This window comes from Molothrus ater, chromosome 11, assembly GCF_012460135.2.
Source record: "Molothrus ater isolate BHLD 08-10-18 breed brown headed cowbird chromosome 11, BPBGC_Mater_1.1, whole genome shotgun sequence".
Lineage (NCBI taxonomy): Eukaryota > Metazoa > Chordata > Aves > Passeriformes > Icteridae > Molothrus > Molothrus ater.
In genome coordinates this window covers 3,474,442-3,492,203 of record NC_050488.2, presented here as the reverse complement: position 1 = coordinate 3,492,203, position 17,762 = coordinate 3,474,442, and the positions used below count along the sequence as shown (strand labels likewise).

Sequence of the window (17,762 nt, the reverse complement as noted above, 5' to 3'; positions counted from 1 at the left end):
CAGTGCAGAGGGCAGGAGAAGCCTGCAGAGGTCTCAGATTTGGGTTTTGAGTGTGTGCCTTGAGAACTGATCACAGAACTGGGGCAGCGTGGAGTTCAGCACAGACAAATTGCTCAGCTCTTCACTCCAGGATTTTCCAGGATGATATAACCAAGCATAAGCTGTGCTAGCTCTCATTCTCTTCCAGCTAAATATACATCTCTGGTGGAGCTGGAGCTGATTGTGTGCTGATGGAGAGGCAAGGCTTTATGTAAGGCATGTGTAGGAGATCTGAGACAGATCTCCACAGGGATCACAGTAGAGCCTGTAAATGTGGGATCAGTTATTTACAGCTGAAGTTTGGGGTGAGAGAGGAAGGGATTAAGGATCTGGATCTCACTGTAACAGTATCTCCAGAGCAGTGCTCAATATCACACTATTTGCTCAGTATAAACTAAAATTGATGCCTGATTTCATTGGGTGCCATATTTATAAAAGATGGGCTATTGGCTTGAAAATTAAATTTCTAAGGTCACTTTCAATCTTGAGGTTTCAAGCTCTTAAAAAAAATAAAAATCCAGAGCTCTTTAAGGTTATCACTAAATCTTTGTAAAATTGTATTGCTTTAGCTTAACTGGATGGTGGTTTTGCTGTCCAACAACAAATTTTTTAGTTCCTCTTGTTGGATGCACAAGTCAGAAATGGTGTTTTAAAATAATGACTTGGATTGGTTCTGTGAGGGATAGAAAAATGTGCCAGAATAATGTTTATTGCCTTGTACTGGTTAAACATTCCCTTCCTAGAGATTGAAATCCCTGCCTTGCTGCTCTCGTGCTGATTCTGCAAACACACCCAGAGTCTTTCACTGCTGGAACACCAGTGCAATCACTTTCCCTATTCATGGTGCCCAAATAAACCATGTGCTTAGGTTTTCTCATAAACCAGGAGAAAAGAAGCCAGATTTTCTTACAAGTGAGGTAATCTCGCTCTTTACAGACAGTGATTTCAGCATTTATTATTGTTTTTGCCTTCCAGGAAACACAGGCTCCAAAACTTATATAAATTAAATATCCCGGTGTAGACTCTCCAATGCTGTCATATTTGATTTGTGTATTTCATGCTTTTCCAGTGGGTTCCTTAAACACCATATTGAAGATTTTAGGTGGTCCTTTGTAAAACCTGGCCATCCTTCCTTCCAGGGCATTCACTGAGTTTCTTTCCTCAGCTGGTTTAGAAGTACCCGCTTTTACACCCACCAAAATTTTATCCTCTATGAGAAATTAACTTCTTCTTTTCTTAATAATGTGATTGACTTAATTTCTGCATAATTATATTTAACTTAGTTTAGGCTGAGAGAAAGCAAATGATGTAAAGTTCTGTTTCATCAGAACTTTATTATGAAAAAAGTCTGATTATGAATCCTGCAGGGAGGAAGAAGAGGCATCCCAAAGATGCTTTCCCAACTATTTTAGAGGATAGACAAAGGAAATGGTTCTTTTTAATTCCCCTGCTAACAAATGATTTTTTTTTTGTTAGAATGAAGCTCTCCTGGGCTCTGGGGAGGGCTCTGCTGGTGTCAGTAGCACAACTCCAGGTGACATCAGTGAGGGGCTGGCCACAGATGTGCTGTGGGATCAGCGTCTTGGGGTTTTGTGTGAACTTGTTCAGCTATGAAAGGGTCTTTGTGACGACCAAGGGATACCTTTTTCTCTTGGGACCAATTTCTTTGGACACCTGGAGGGCTCTGTACCTCTGTTAATTAATGTGTTAATTGCCAGTTGAGCTGTGGCCGTGCCCCGCACTGTGTCCAGCACTGTGAAGGTTTTCCCAGCCAGGCCAGGGGATGCACACTCAGTTTCCTTCCCAGTGAGTGAAACTGCCCCTGGGAGCTGAGGGGGCTGTCCCTGGCCCTGCTGAGTGCCCTGGCTGGGATTGGGAGCTGGGGAGGGGCGCCCTGGGCAGCTCTGGCACAGCTCCATGGTCCCCAGGCAGCACCAGCAGGGGACACCTCAGGTGGCACCTGGGCTGTGCCAGTGCTGGGGACACCAGGGCATCATTCCTTAAGGGGGAGCCCAGGATTTCTGTAAAATGGGAAATCGAGGGCTGGCAGCTTCTGTGAAATGCTTCCTTGAGAAACCATATTTTGAAGGATGGTTGAGCTTGGCATTCAGATGTTTCTTTAGAGAATTAATTACTTGAAGATCAGTGCTAGCAGACATCATCTCAGCAGCTTCAGGAAGCTTCTGTGTGAGTCTTCTCTCCCAGTCACAGAAATTACCAAAAATTCCATTATTTTAAAAGCAGGAAACATAGAATTCCGAAGGATGTTTCATTATATATTTTATTATTTTATCTCTTATACATATTATGATCTTCCATTGTTGCTCCTGAGCTGGAATTAATGAAATGGCAAGAGGGGAAAAAAAACCTCAGTGGGATTTAATTTTGCGAATAATGTGCTGAGGGTTCTCATCACTACTTTATCTAAATATAACAGTGTGAGCATCTCTGCTGCTGGTGAATTAGAGGATGTTTGGAAGCTGCAGCAGCTCCTGGGAAACCCAATTTTCCTCTCCACAAATCGAAGTTAGGAGTATTAAATATAATTAATATGGAATATCTGTGTTTAACTGTTTTATGGTATGTGAGCACAGAACATTTAGATGTCTTTAGTGAACTAAGCTGAGGACACGATGCAGGGCTGCACAATTTATTTTTATCCTCAAGGTCAAGTAACATCTTTGAGCACTGACATCAGTGTTCAAGAGATATGGTTCCCTTCAAGGTTAGGAATTTCCCTGTATATATTACATATGTACACAAGTATATGCATTACTGATTATCTTTTTCCTTGGGCTTTTGAAAATAAAAGCTGTATATTTTTATATACAGATGGAATGTCTGACTTAGAGAGCAAAACTCCAAGACACATAACAGAGCTATGAAGTTGATCTTTGTAGGACAGTGCTGTGTTGGAGAAAAAAAGGCTATTTGTATAAAGAAACGAAGGAATCCTTCTAAATATGGGAATTCCAAGAAGAAATGTGGATTAAAGTAGAATTTGTGCTTATCTGATGGTGCTGGACACTTTCAAAATTACTGCACTGAAATGGCAGATGAATTCTTAATGGTATTAAATTATCAGCCCATGCATAAACCACCTTGTAACACTTTAAAGAGGAGGAAAAAAAAGATGCTCCCCTGGCTTTTACTGGCTTACAAGTGCTTCAGACTCTCCCTCTTATCTTCCCTTTTTTGGACTGATTTAAGCAAGCTTCACAGATTTATTTTCTCAACCTCCCAGCAAGGCTTTTGTAATTATTCACCAGTAAATTACTTTTTTTCCCCCCTTTAATTATTTTCACCCATTAATTCTGTTTATGGAGATCAGGATGTGTGTGGTTGATCAGGTGAGGAGGAGGAGGGGTGGTTTCTGCCAGCCTCCAACAGGAGGAGGCTGTTGGGACTTTATCACCATAATCTGCTGGTTTATTACTGGACATTAAGACATCCAAAAGATTTATTTGGAGCAAAAACCTTGCTAAGAGATCATGTCTGTGAGTTAGCCCTGGGAAAGGGAGATGATGCTGTTGGTCATCCAGATGGAGGAGTTCTGGGTGAGCCCTTGAGTTCTGGGCTCTGGAATTTGCCTGCTGGTCCTGGAGCTCTTCCTGGTGGTCCCTGTGGAGGGGAATTTGGCTGGGTCTGGGATGGGAGCTGACAAATGACCCCCAGTGAAATAAATAACCAGACTTTTATTTCCTCTGCACAATGCTGCATCCTGTTCTCAGCGCCTAAAACAAATTGTTGCTGGTGCAGAAAAGAACAATTCTGGCTCTGAAGAAAGGGAGGTAAAAATGGAGTCAATAAATCACTCAGGATGTAATTAGGAGATCATTCAAACCTCCCAGGCTGTGCTCTCTGCTAGGTTAAACCTGGCTGTGACCCAGCCATGGCCAGGAGTTGGGTTTAGTGCTCCTGGAGGGTCCCTCCCAGGATATTCTGGGATTCTACAAAGTAATGACTGGTTCTGGTTCCTTCTGCTTGGTATTTGGGTCTTGTGTTTCCTGGCTCCTTTATGGGGGGTGGGAGAGGTGTTACTGTGCCTTGTTTGCCCCTAAATCCTTTCTAAATCCTTTCTTGACTCATTTATGACCAAACTAAATTACTTTTTTGGGTTTTTTTTGGTGTTCTTTTGATTTTTTTTTGGGTTTTTTTTGGTGTTTTTTTTTTTTTTTTTTTTTTTTTTTTGTTTGTTTGTTTCTTTTTTTTTAAACTCTTCCTGAAGGAATGGAACCTTTCCTGTCAGTGAGGAATCTGTGCTGTTGGAGAAGGACAATTTTAAAATATTGGACAGCTTGAAGGGTTATTTAGCTAAGGGAAATACTATAAAATGTGCCAATTTTGTTTGGATGTTTGATTATTCTATACTAGATATTGGTGGTTTTTTTTCTCCTATAAGGTTTTTGTTCACATGTTCATTGTTCTGTGCTGGACAGACTCTCTTACTCTACAATAATGTTTTGGCAAGCCCTAAGCTCAGTTGCTTCAAAGAGTTTTGATATTTTGGCAAAATTTTCATAACTATTGCTTCATAGTTCTGCATCTGGGGTTAAGGAACAGCTCATGGATCTTCAGGACATGGCTCAGTCTGGAAGCCAAGCCTGACACCCACCTAATTTTCATTTAGAGTGTATTTTTATTTCCTGTACCGACTATATTTATTGCAATAACATTTGGGTCTTGTATTTAGTTTAATATTGAATAATGTGAATAAGTATTTTTGTGCAAATTATATGTTACACCTCTGAGTAAGTTTTCTATAGCAATAATTCTTGAAGCTTTCTTATTGTAAACCTCATTCTTTGCTGAAGAATGTGAACATTTATTTCAAATCTAGATGTAATTGTGAATACAAATTCTGAGTCCTCACAGGAGAATATTTATACCTAAAAGCTGCAAACAGCCATTGTGATAATTTCAGATCAGGTCTGACTCTATGGTTGCTGGAACCCTTGCCTTGGCCTTTGTGAGAGTTTTTCCCAGCTGTTCCAGTGGGATGGAAAGATCTGACTTATTGAAGCTCACACCTTTTTTGTTTGTTTTGGCTGGAGTGGAGCCATTCTGTCAAACGCTGCCATGCAGGGAAGGGGCAGCACTGGTGTGAAACATTTTGGGCTGTACCAGAACGTTCCAGCCAACACCAGTGAACACTCCCCGGGCCCTGGGACCAGGCTGGGTTCCCACAGCCAGTGGGGTGGCACTGCCAGCAGCACAAAGTGGAAACAAAGCTTTTGCTAGGCTGGAGGTTGTGGCACAGGAAAGGACATCCAAGGTTCTCAGTGATTTGTGGGGTGGGTGGGTGGGTGGGTGAGCTGCAGCTCCTCCTTGCACCCAGAGGAGCACCAAGATCTGCGTGGCTTTGTGGGCCTGCAGTGAGGAGAGCCCTGGTGCTGGGCTCTGGGGACACTCTCTGAAGTGGCTTTAGGGTGGCCCTGACATTCCCAGGAGTGGCTCTGGGCTCTGGGGACAGCCTCTGGAAGAGGTGGCTCTGGGGTGGCCCTGACATTGCCAGGATGGGGCTCTGAGCTCTGGGGTGGCCCTGACATTGCCAGGATGGAGCTCTGAGCTCTGGGGTGGCCCTGACATTGCCAGGATGGGGCTCTGAGCTCTGGGGTGGCCCTGACATTGCCAGGATGGAGCTCTGAGCTCTGGGGTGGCCCTGACATTGCCAGGATGGAGCTCTGAGCTCTGGGGTGGCCCTGACATTGCCAGAATGGGGCTCTGGGCTCTGGGGTGGCCCTGACATTGCCAGGATGGGCTCTGGGCTCTGGGGACACCCTCTGGAGGAGGTGGCTCTGGGGTGGCCTGAGAGTCCCAGGAGTGGCTCTGTCCCCTGGGGCTGCCTGTGTGTGCACGTTCCTCAGGCAGGATGATCAGCAGGGCACAGATACCCAGGGCTTAGCAAAGCTTAACGGGTCAGATTGCTTTGCCCACTAAGCTAAACATAGCCTTTTATCTCATTAGATTGGGAAAACCCTCTCCTCAACGGGAGGCAATCCCTGCAGGTGATTAATTACTAGGAAATGTGGATGGGAGTTGGATTGTTTGCTGAGATATCAAAAGTCCTTTTTTCATAGTTTGTTAAAATTCTGTTCTCCCGTTCAAATTGTTGAGAGTGATTGAACCTTGTCCCACCGTTCTTTCCCTTTGTATTAATAATTTGCCTTTACTAGAGTAATAAATAGGTCCAGGCTCCCATTCTGAGCCATTTGACAAAAATGCTACAATGGGAGCTACTGTGTCAGTTAATGAGATTTAAGGTCAGGAGATCCAGGTATGTAGGAAAAGCCCATATATTGAAGAATGAAAGCTTTAAGTTCTGAAAGGAGCATACATTTCCTTAATAATATTAATAACAGTCCATATTTGTAATGGAATTCTCTGCTATTATTTCCTACTGTCTAATCTGAAGTCTGGCTGGAAGGATTGAGCAGTTTCAGTAGAACAATGGGGGGTTTCTTCTCTAGGGTGCAGCCCAAGGCCATGGTGTGACCTGGCTGTGTAGAGGGGGTACTTGAGGGTCACATCTACACCACACTCATGCACAATTTCATGGCAAAGGATGCTCCTGCAAACCCATCCTGCTGGGGATATTCTTTCCAAATGGAAGAGAAGAGGTTTCCTGTACAGAAATTTAGCAAATAAAAAAAACCCCAAACAACCAACTTTTAGAACATGGTGGTAGTATTTGGCATCAGTGATATCAGAAGTAGGTACTGAACCAAAATTCTGATTCCAAACTCTGTTTTTTCTGGGAGAATAGTTTTGATGCAATAGAGGGATGAGTCCATGTAAGCCATCTACTTGTGCAAAGTTTCACCCCTATTTGCAAACATCCTTCAGAGTCAGGTTGTCTGAAATCTGCAGTTTGATATGAGCTGATGTGACCCCTATAAATTGTACACTCCTATAATTTGAGTTTAATTGATTTTGGATTGCATTTCTAATCTCCATCAGGATCAGTGATATGAAACTGCAGGGGGAGAATAAAATTCCCTTCCAGAACCCAGGGAAGGGAATTCCTGTGGTGGAAACCACAAAGGACTGGAATCTCCCTGCCAGTATCACTGAATTACGTTAAGTAAACAGATTAATGCTGGAAGGCAGTTGGCACAAATTCTGTTTTGGGAACTGGCATTTTATGGGGTTTAAATGCCCACAGAATAAAGGAGGGATTCCTTTGCTGCCTATCCACAGTCCCAGAAGTTGTGGCACCCTCACAAGGTTGCTCCTCCAAGCTCTTGTCAGGCCACTCTGTTGGTTGGTCTAAGATTCATTCTGAGTCTTGACAAATATTTCCTCTCCTCTGCATGTGAGAGGGCAGAGTCTGTCTGTAAGCAGAAAGAGGGTTGAGTGCTGGCGTAAGGTTTTGTATTCTTAGGCCTGTCTTCGGCTGTTGGGAAGCTGATTTCAGCTGTGGGTTTGGGTTTAGCTGTGTCAGATCTTGCAGATCCTCACTCTGGCCAGGGCAGATCCCTTTGGAGGAGGCTGCTAAGATGCTTCTCTGTCACTGCTGTGCCTAGGCTGTGGCAGTGAGCCAGGTTTACCTAAGCTTTACTGGGGAGCTCAGGCTAATTAATGCTTCTTCCTTGGCTTTTTGAGGGGTTTTTTTGTTGTTGTTGCAAGAGCCTAAAGATTTCTCTCCCTGCTTGGGTGATCCTGGGAGCCTGGTGTTGTTTTCTGAGCTTTAAACCTGTGTCAAGGAGGGGACAGCAATGGGAGCCCAGCCTTGCAGGCACCTGCTCTTTGTGGGCATGGCTTTTAGATGGTGAAAGAAGAAAAATGGGGATATTTGTAGATATCAGCTGGTGGAGATTGAAGGTGAGGGGGAAACTGCAGTTCTGGCTGGCTGGTAGTTTTACTTTCAGATATTGAGAAAGTTGGGATGCTGGTCAAGGAAGTGAGCTGCAATAATTTATCAGTAAGAGCAAGTGGCAATTTGTACAGGAAAATAAATGTGGCAGATAAAATAAAGAGTTCAAGGCAATGGTGATCTCCTGAGGTTTAAATCTCACAGCGAATGGCTGGGCTTGGGTGGCAGCTCTGGGGCTCTCCCAGCCCAAGCCCTGTGCCTGGATTAGCTCCAGAACTTCCCCCAGCACAGCCAGGTGTGCCCAACACCTTCCCCCAAGGGCAGGGAAGGGTTAACCAAGCAACCAGCTCCAGAGAGCTGTAATTTAAACTCGGGAATACACTGACTTTATAGTTAGGGAAATTGAAGCACAGTGGGATCAAGTGACCTACTAACATCTCCCAGTCAGGAAACAGCAGGGCAAGTCCTTGAATGTGACTGTTCTGAGGTCCCTCTCCTCCACTCCTTTTATTAGGTCGTGTTGCTTCCCAGGATAACAACATGTTTGCACAGTTTGGGAGCACAAGCTGTTTCCTTGCAGAAATATTACTGCTCTGTGTTCCCAAACTGGAGAGACACCGAATCTGAAAACAGATTTAATTCTTGTTTTGAAAAATGTAGCAAATGAGGTTTAAAAATATGAGAGGCTGCCAGTCTGCTGTTCTAGTTTAAGTATCTGGGTTGTGATTAGGAAAATATTAGAAATCTGCTGCTGCTTTCCAGTGCTGTTCCTCTGATTGGACAACCTCACTGGAAAGGAGGTCTTGGTCCCCAAGATCCTGAAAGAGGAATTAAAATTATGTTCCTGTGTTTCCTGTCATTAATTATCTCATAAAGACCTTGAAATGTGCTTGTGATGTCTATCACCAGCACATACAGAATTACAATTTTCTCCAAAGAGATTAGGTAGGCTCTTTTGCCTCTGAATATAAATTGTCAGTTGAAGTTTTACTGGGGAAACAATTTTTTCAAGTTGCAGCTCAAGCTCAACATCTAAAATCTCATTCCTTCTGTATCCTGTAAGTGTTGTTGTGTTTTTTAAACTTAATCCCAAAGAGCATCTTTCTATTTTCCATTCCATTTTTCTGCTCCATTTCCGCTCCTTGCCCCCAAGTTAAGGTGTTAAATTGTTTTTCTGTCAGAGCTAAATAACATGCTGCTGGATGCTTTAATAGGCATGAAGATGTGCTGACAAACCCTCATTTGGGATGGTGTCTTGCTTTGCAGGGCTTTGCTATTAAATTTGATGATGAAATATCTCAAAAAAGCATCAGCCAATGTTGCAGCCATTTTGAGCTGCACATGCTGGAGGCCAGGCTGGGAAATGTTAATATTTTCACGGTTGTGTCCAAAAAGTAATAATAATAACCCCCCAACCCTTTAAAATCTGAGCTCAGAGTGTTCCTAGAGGTGCTCTTTACTGGCTGGCCAAGTTTTGAGGTGGAATTGCTGTTTTTAGCTCTGGTTGGGGGTAGCAGGTATTCCCTGGGATTGTGCTCTTGTAACTGAGGGCACTGAGCGGGTGTCAGCCTGGAACCAGAGAACTCCTGGCCCTGTCCCAGCAGTGCTGGGGCTCAGGTTTGGGCCATTTCTGAAGTTTCCACTTGGGAGCTTTAAATGAGGGCAAACATGAGGATGTCTCTTCATTCTGAGCTCCTTGATGCACACCCAGGGCAGGCTCCAGCGTGCGCATGAATCCAAGGCTTGGGAGCTCAGCTCCCCCTCCAGGATTTGCATCCTCCAGGATGGAGATCAGCATTAAAGCTTGGCCTTGGCTGCAGGATGGCAGAGCTGTGGTGGAGGTAGAACCAAAACAGCCCTGTGAGCAGGTTCCACACAAACCTCCCAAAATCTTCCTGGCTTGGCCATCTCCCCATGTGCTCTGGGGCTTTGGAGGCCTGTGGTGAGTGAGCACTGGGAATGTCCATGTGCAAAGTTGCTTGGATTTGGTATATAATGAAATGTTCAAAGTAAGGTTTTCTTTCCCTTTTGAACACCTTTTTTTTTGGGTAATTTTTCTCCTCCTCTTATTCCCTTGCCTATTCTGTTAATTAAGAATAAGAATTAGAGTTTTTTTCTGATATAGACCTTATGGTTCTGTCTCTGGCCTGAAGTTCCTGTAGTATGACACAAAGTCTTTGAGAGCAGCCCTCCTCAAACAGGCAACAGCCAAATGTGTGGAACAAGTTTTTTATGCTGTGCTGAATTTCTTCAAGCCAGTCCTCTCTTCCTTCAGGAAAGACAGAGTAAGAAAAAAATCTTCTTTAATATATTTTGGTACTGTGTCAATCAACCTTCTATTGCTTTTCAAATTATCTTCAAAATTTCTATCAAAAAAAAAAAAAAAAAGAATGTCAGTAGCCAGATAATTGCAGATGTCTCAGTATCTTCCTGCTTTTCTGACAGAGCAGTAGAGGTCACCAACATTTATGGGTCTGGGACCTCAGCACAAGACATTTAACTGGAGCACTGCTTTGTTCAGTGCTGGGATTCAGTTTGAGCTGCACTGCAAACTCCTCACAGCTGCAGTTTGTACTGAAAACTTGTTCTGAAAAGGGGACACGTCTCTCTGCTTAATATAACCCAAAGTCACTGCATCTGGTGTCCTGGCATGCGTGTAATTGCCTGTAGCTTCCTAATGATAAAGGCAGTCTCACATGAGAAAATTCTGCATTGATCCTAGCCCTGATTTACATTTTACTTCGTTAAGAAAAAATTGATCAGCATAGATAAAACTCCTGATCAATGATCCCAGCACTTTTTTTTTTTTTTTTTTTTTTTTTTTTTTTAAATAGCTTCCATTTTGGTGCAGTGCAGACTTTTGGTTTAACTGGCTGAATTGATATTCTGAGCAGCGAGTAAGGCAGGATGACAGAGCATCAGCACAGCTACTCCTATTATTGCTCAGGGAGGTGCTCCTGCCCACCCTGGCCAAGGCACAGGCAAACCATGAGCCACTGCTGTCCTAGGATGCTACAGAACACATCCCAACTTTTATCTGTGCTGTTTTACACATTCTTCACCAAAAAAAAAAAAAAAAAAGAAAAAAAAAGAGAGTTTTTTTTCTTGCATTCAGTCACTCTCAGGATCGAATGGTTTGAGGTAGGGAATTTGAAGTTGTAGTTTGGACATGGTATATGTACTGATCACAGTTTCCTTTGAAAAGAATAAACTATTACACAGAAAATATTCTGCTTTTCAAAGGACTGATGTCTCTGTCTTATTTTTGGTGTTTGAGTTTGTTTAGCACTGCCATAACACGGTATCCCATTGGAAAAGCCTTTTACATTTCTGAATCGTCTATGTGCTAATAATTCAAAATAGCAGACACATAATAACAACTCAGAATGGATGGTGAGGAGCTGTAGATAAAATGCAGTTATTCCCCAAAGTGCAGGGCTGTAAGGAAGAGGAGGAGAAGGGCAGAGAGCTGCTCTGGCATGTGCGTGTGGTTTTGCAGCACATGCTGATGTGACCAGATCAGATTAAACGGGGATATTTCACTGTTCCTCCTGTACGGGTTTGGATTTCTGGCAGGCATGGCAGGGACACAAACACAACACAAACCCCACAGCGCTGCAAGGCTGCTTTTTTTTTTTTTTTCTATTTTCCTTAGGATCCCCATTGTTCTTACATAAACAGAAAGAGCAGGGGAGGGCGAGCGAGGAGCCGGATCTTTGCGGAGGGTGATTATGAAGTAATTTGCAGCAGGGCCACGCCGCCGTGCCGGGCTGTCATCGGCGGGCACAGCCCGAGCATCGCCGGGCACTGCGGGCTCAGCCCCGCCGCATCCTGCGCCTGCCTGCTCGGGGGCGCCGGGGATGCGCTCCACAGCCCTCCATCCCCCCCTCTCCTCCTCCAGCGACACTGATAGGACTTGACAGCCCTTGTCCTTGAAGGTTTCTCCCGTTTCTGAGTAAGTGGCATATTCCTGGTCGCTTGCCATCTTCCGTTTTTGTCATTATCCCAAGGGGGAAGCATTAAAAAAAAAAAAATCGCAAACAACAAACATGGTGGTTCAGTCCATATTTTTTTTTTTTAATTTTTTAAATTATTATTATTATTATTTATTTTTTGGTTCGTTCCGCGAGCGGCCGCGGTGCGGTGTCCCCGCGGTGCGGTGTCGGTGCGCTGTCGGTGCGGTGCGGGGATGCTGCGGGCGCTGCCTCCCCTCCGCGCTGGTGGTACGGTCTGCAGAGCGGCTCCTCCGCGGCCGCTGCGCGCCTGCCCGCGCCCATGCCGAGCCCCGAGCCCTCCGCCCGCTAGCCGCCAGCAGGCTGCCGCCGCCGCTGCGCTGGGGAGCATGTCTTAGCCGAGTAAGTAGCGACATCCACAGCACGGGAGCAATAGTGATGGTGGCGATGATGGTGATGATGATAATAATAAAAAAAAAAAAAAAAAAAAAAAAAATCTTTTCCCCCTTTCCGTTCCTGAGCTCGTTAATTTGGCATTTTGCTGCCGGGGAAGGCGCGAGCTGATGGGAAGATGGTGTGGGGAATGAGGCTGAGGGATGCATTAGGTTTTGGTTCGTGCCCCGGGAGTCTCTGCAAAGGTAATGCTGCGACTCGTGTAGATTATTCTGTAAGGTCAAAGAGAAACTGCATAGCTAAAAGGCTCTCTTGCATCAGAAAGCGTTTGCTGGGCTTCGGTAGGTTGAGAATTCAGCATGATCTTGTTTTTGAAACGTATGGGCTTGATTTTGATTAAATCAGTTCTTTAGTGATGAGGAAAACACGTGGATGGGATTTTGCTTTTATCATTGCTGGTAAGAATCGGATGTGCCTTTTTTTTTCTTTCAGAAGCTCACATTTCACTAAAATGTGAGCAGTACACTTTGACTGTTGTATTTTTCTAACTTTAATGTTCTCTTGCAATAGGCAAAGCTATTTCATGTTAGAAAAATCTATAATCTTCAGCTGAGTTCCTTTATAGAGCTGTTTATAGTTTTTCAGTGCGTTTGTTTGAAAGTAAAGGGCATGCAGGTTAAAACCCCCAAGCATTGCCTTTGTATTGAGATGGACTAGAAAATAATGTGGAAGAAACTGGGAATTTTCTGTAATTCCTTCTTACCATGCATGGTGTTTCCTGTGGGAAGATGGGGAAAGGCTTTCCTGGGGTGTATGGTATATTAATTAAGACTTCTGACAGATAGACTTCCATTATTTATTTATTTATTTATTTATTTATTTATCTATCTACTTAACCAAAAGAAGAATCAGCTTTAAACCCACTGAACGCTGCATGGAAAAAGCTTTTTTTGGCTGCTTGTGAGGCACCCAACGCTTTAAGAGAAGCCCTGAGATTCCGGGAGTCATTTCCGATTATGTAAAGGGAGATTCTGTGCGTTTGATCCGCGCCTGCGGCGCTGGCAGCTCCTGCGCTCCGCCAGCAGCCGGGCTCTGCCCCAGCCTCCCCAGTCCCGACTTCAGGCTCGTCCTATCCCAGCCGGGGCACTTCCCTGAGCGTCCCCAGGGCTGCCGGGGCCATGGCTGTGGGCAGTCCCGGGGCTCCCAGGCAGCCACCAGCGGATGCTTAGCCCGCTGCTCCTGCTCCTTCTGCAAGGTGAGTGCTGGAGGGGCTCCAAGGGAACGGCTCCGATTCAGGAGAAACCTTTTACATCCCTGCTCCTCAGGGTTTCTGGGCTTTGACCCCCTGATTGCTTTCTGTGGTGGGGCTGGGGAAGGATTGCAGGGATGTGACACAAGTTGGGATGGCTGGAGGAGAGCTGGCACGTCCAACGTGGGAAAATTGCGCTTTTATTGCTGGCATGTGAGGCTGATGTTGGATGTTTGTGGTATGAAATTGGTAACGGGGGGGTGGGGGCTTTGTTAGTATTTGCTTAGAGAAGGGATTACAGATCGACTTCGTAGTCCACATGTTTTTCTCTTACTGCTGAGATGCATTCCTGATTAGCATTTAATTTGTGAGAGGTCATCCATATGCATGACTGGCTCTTGTACCTTGCTCTGGAATAACTGTTTGACTCAGGTATCCAGCAGGTCTTTGATCACAGACAGCTTCTACTTTGTTCATGCTCCTCTCATTTTAATCCAAATTGCTACCTGTGAAGAGGTGGTTCACATTTTCCCTGTAGTGCTGGTAAAATGAGCAAGTTTGTGAATAAGGCAATAAAATAAGGCTCGTAGATAAGTTGTGTAGAGCAATGCAGCATGAAGGTTTTTCCCTTTTATTTATTTATTTTTCTCTGTATGGTCCCCTTTTCATCCTTTTTGTGTGTCTGTCTTCATTTCTATAGAGAATTGATTTTGGCCCGCATCAATGCTAAATATACATTCATTTTCATGGAAAAGGTCAATTTTCTTCTCTGCTGCAAACCAAACCGGCGTGATATCCCTCATGCTTTCTGCATATATAAAAAGGTTGCATGCATGTATACTGGAACAGCTTGGAAGAGTTTCATGCTTCCCAGCAGGATTCCAGGTTGCAGAAGACATGGTAATGATGAACTAGGTATCATACTGTTCTTCTAAGAGCTGCTGTGAAGTCACTTTTGTGAGTGCTTTTTTCCTTTTAAATTTCATACCATGTATCCAGGAAACAGCTTGGAAAGATTTTCTTTTCCCCTTTCGTCTTCCCCCAGCATTTAAAATGTTCAGCTTATCTTTCCCAGTGCTGTTGGATTAGGGATGCAACATTTTTTGAATCCTACTCAATATATATTTATATATCTTCCTGTCTGAATACAGCAACCGCGAGCTTACATCCTGCTAATGTATGAAAATGTTAAAAGTGTTCTTGCTTTTAATTTTTTTTTTTTTTTTTCCATTTTCATCCTGGAGTTCACACTGTCAAATGCCAGTTGTGTAGGTAGTAATTCCGTGTTCCATTTTGGAATAAATGGAGAAGTCTTGACCTTGTAACTCCCTCTCCCACTCAGTGAGAGCCCATTGCACTGCAGCAGGACTCCAGCAGTGGGGGTTCTCCAAATGGACCCCACCTCCCTTAGGAAATGGAAACACTTTTACAGCTTGCACCTAAAATCATCTTCTGAAGGGACCAAAGTGGTTCATTTGATTAACCTGACTGGGAAACCTTGTGGAGAATAAGCTGCCTTTTTGCCAGGTTTTTTTTATTGTGTTTTCAAGGAGACACAATGAAGGATGTGAAATTTAGCAAGTACTGCTCTGATTAATTCCGGTCAGATTATACATGATCTGATCAAATGTCAGCCTCTCCCCCCACCATGATTAAAACCACACATTTCTGATTAATTTGAAATTACTTAATTTTAACCCCTTTTTCAACTGGCGAAATTAAGTTAATTTTGCCAGTTGAAAAAAGGGTTAAAAAACCCCAACAGCTAAGGATTGGAGAGGTGTTTTTGTTTAATGTAGCTATTAAAATATGATACTAAATCTCCAGCCAGCCCCTCCGTGGGCTCCTGGTCGTGCTGAGGCAGGCAGGGAGTGATGACTCTGCTCTGAACGGAGCCTCTGAGGGAGCAGCATCTCCCCCTCCGTGTGTGCCGGGGTCGCTCAGCAGAGCAGCATCCCTGTGTGTGTGTGCCGGGGTCGCTCAGCAGAGCAGCATCCATCCCTCTGTGTGTGCCGGGATCGCTCAGCAGAGCTCCATCCCTCCCTTCGTGTGTGCCGGGATCGCTCAGCAGAGCAGCATCCATCCCTCTGTGTGTGCCGGGATCGCTCAGCAGAGCAGCATCCATCCCTCTGTGTGTGCCGGGATCGCTCAGCAGAGCAGCATCCATCCCTGTGTGTGTGTGCCGGGATCGCTCAGCAGAGCAGCATCCATCCCTCCGTGTGTGTGTGTGCCGGGATCGCTCAGCAGAGCAGCATCCATCCCTCTGTGTGTGTGTGCCGGGATCGCTCAGCAGAGCAGCATCCATCCCTCTGTGTGTGCCGGGATCGCTCAGCAGAGCAGCATCCATCCCTCTGTGTGTGTGTGCTGGGATCGCTCAGCAGAGCAGCATCCATCCCTCTGCGTGTGCCGGATCGCTCAGCAGAGCAGCATCCATCCCTGTGTGTGTGTGCCGGGATCACTCAGCAGAGCTCCATCCCTCCGTGTGTGCCGGGATCGCTCAGCAGAGCAGCATCCATCCCTCCGTGTGTGCCGGGATTGCTCAGCAGAGCTCCATCCCTCTGTGTGTGTGTGCCGGGATCGCTCAGCAGAGCAGCATCCATCCCTCCGTGTGTGCCGGGATCGCTCAGCAGAGCAGCATCCATCCCTCTGTGTGTGTGCCGGGATCGCTCCGGCTGAGCAGCATCCATCCCTCCCTTCGTGTGTGCTGGGATCGCTCAGCAGAGCAGCATCCATCCCTCTGTGTGTGCTGGGATCGCTCAGCAGAGCAGCATCCATCCCTCTGTGTGTGCCGGGATTGCTCAGCAGAGCTCCATCCCTCTGTGTGTGTGTGCCGGGATCGCTCAGCAGAGCAGCATCCATCCCTCCGTGTGTGCTGGGATCGCTCAGCAGAGCAGCATCCATCCCTCTGTGTGTGCCGGGATTGCTCAGCAGAGCTCCATCCCTCTGTGTGTGTGTGCTGGGATCGCTCAGCAGAGCAGCATCCATCCCTGTGTGTGTGTGCCGGGATCGCTCAGCAGAGCAGCATCCATCCCTCTGTGTGTGCCGGATCGCTCAGCAGAGCTCCATCCCTCTGTGTGTGCCGGGATCGCTCAGCAGAGCAGCATCCGTCCCCCCGTGTGTGCCGGGATCGCTCCCGAGCCCCTGCAGTCCGGGCTGGCAGCCGGGCAGGCTCGGCCCCGCCGCCCTGGACCAGCAGGGATGCTCGGATGCTCGCCGGGATCCAGCCCTCCCCGGTGCTCCGAGGTAACAGAGCCTTAGTGGAGCAGTTGCATAAGAGAAGAGAGTCTTTCTCTCTAGGTAGGTTGTGCTCTGCATGCTGGATGGTTTTTGGTGTGCCATAGAGATAAATAAAGGGCGTTGTGGAGGTTATATAAATGTATAGGCTTGAATTTCACCCATAAGACAAGGGTCAGTGGCATTTTATTGTGATCTTTATTGGAAAGTTCAGTGCCCTTTTGTAGGAAATGTAACCATACAGTACAATTTTAAGAGTTCTAGGCTTTTTGGTTCAAGTTTTAGGTTAAAAAGCATGGTTTTACTGTTGTATTTTTGATAAATAACCTTGGCTTTTGTGTTAAACCTGGAGATTTGCAGTTGAAGAACCAATGTATAAGAGAAGGGTTGGGAACGAGGCATATTTTAATAAATTTAGGAGGCCGTCAAGCTCTGTGAAAGGCAGGACAGAAACGCTGCAGATGGGTGAAACATGGAGCCTCAGAAAGGATGTGGAATTCCTGCTTAGGTACCAGAGCTGGCAGAGTTGGGAAATGGTAACCAAGTTACAAAATACTTCCCTTCTACCACGCAGTGTATGAACAAGTTCATGCTGCTGGTAACTTGCTTTCCCTCGTTTTTAAAATATTCATGGCACAGTTAAAGCATCTGAGGGCTGTGCACCAGGCTCCCAGAGAATCCTAGAAACAGTTAATGGGAAAAGTTAGAAGAGGCCCAGCAGTAAAACCAGGATTTCCATGGAAGAGTTTGTGCATTTTTTACCTCTTGTCTCCTTTGCCCACCCGCTGAAGGTGAAATGGCTGCAGGAAGCTGATTTCAGAGGCACAGAAGAGTTGAGGTTGGCAAGTACCTCTGGAGATGGTCCAGCCCAACCCCTCCTGCCCCAGGTGGAGTCACCTATAGCAGGGCAATGTCCAGTCAGGGTTTCAGGATCCCCAAGGATGGAGACTTCCCAACCTCTCTGGGCCACCTGTGCCACTGTTTGGCCACCATCACAGCGTTTGACCTTTAAATGGAATGTTCTACCTTTGCTCTCCTGGCCTTTTTGAGACCATTGAGAAGAGTCTGGCTTCATCTT

General features: G+C 45.6%; 1 protein-coding gene across 1 annotated transcript in view; it reads left to right on the top strand.

Annotated features, from left to right (window-relative positions):
- The first annotated feature begins 13,238 nt into the window (after nucleotides 1–13,238).
- ATP2B2 (ATPase plasma membrane Ca2+ transporting 2) overlaps nucleotides 13,239–17,762 on the top strand; it is a 233,732-nt gene continuing 229,208 nt past the window's right edge. The window contains 1 exon segment of the mRNA XM_054516040.1: nucleotides 13,239–13,456. The gene's annotated coding sequence lies outside the window, so the exon portion shown is untranslated.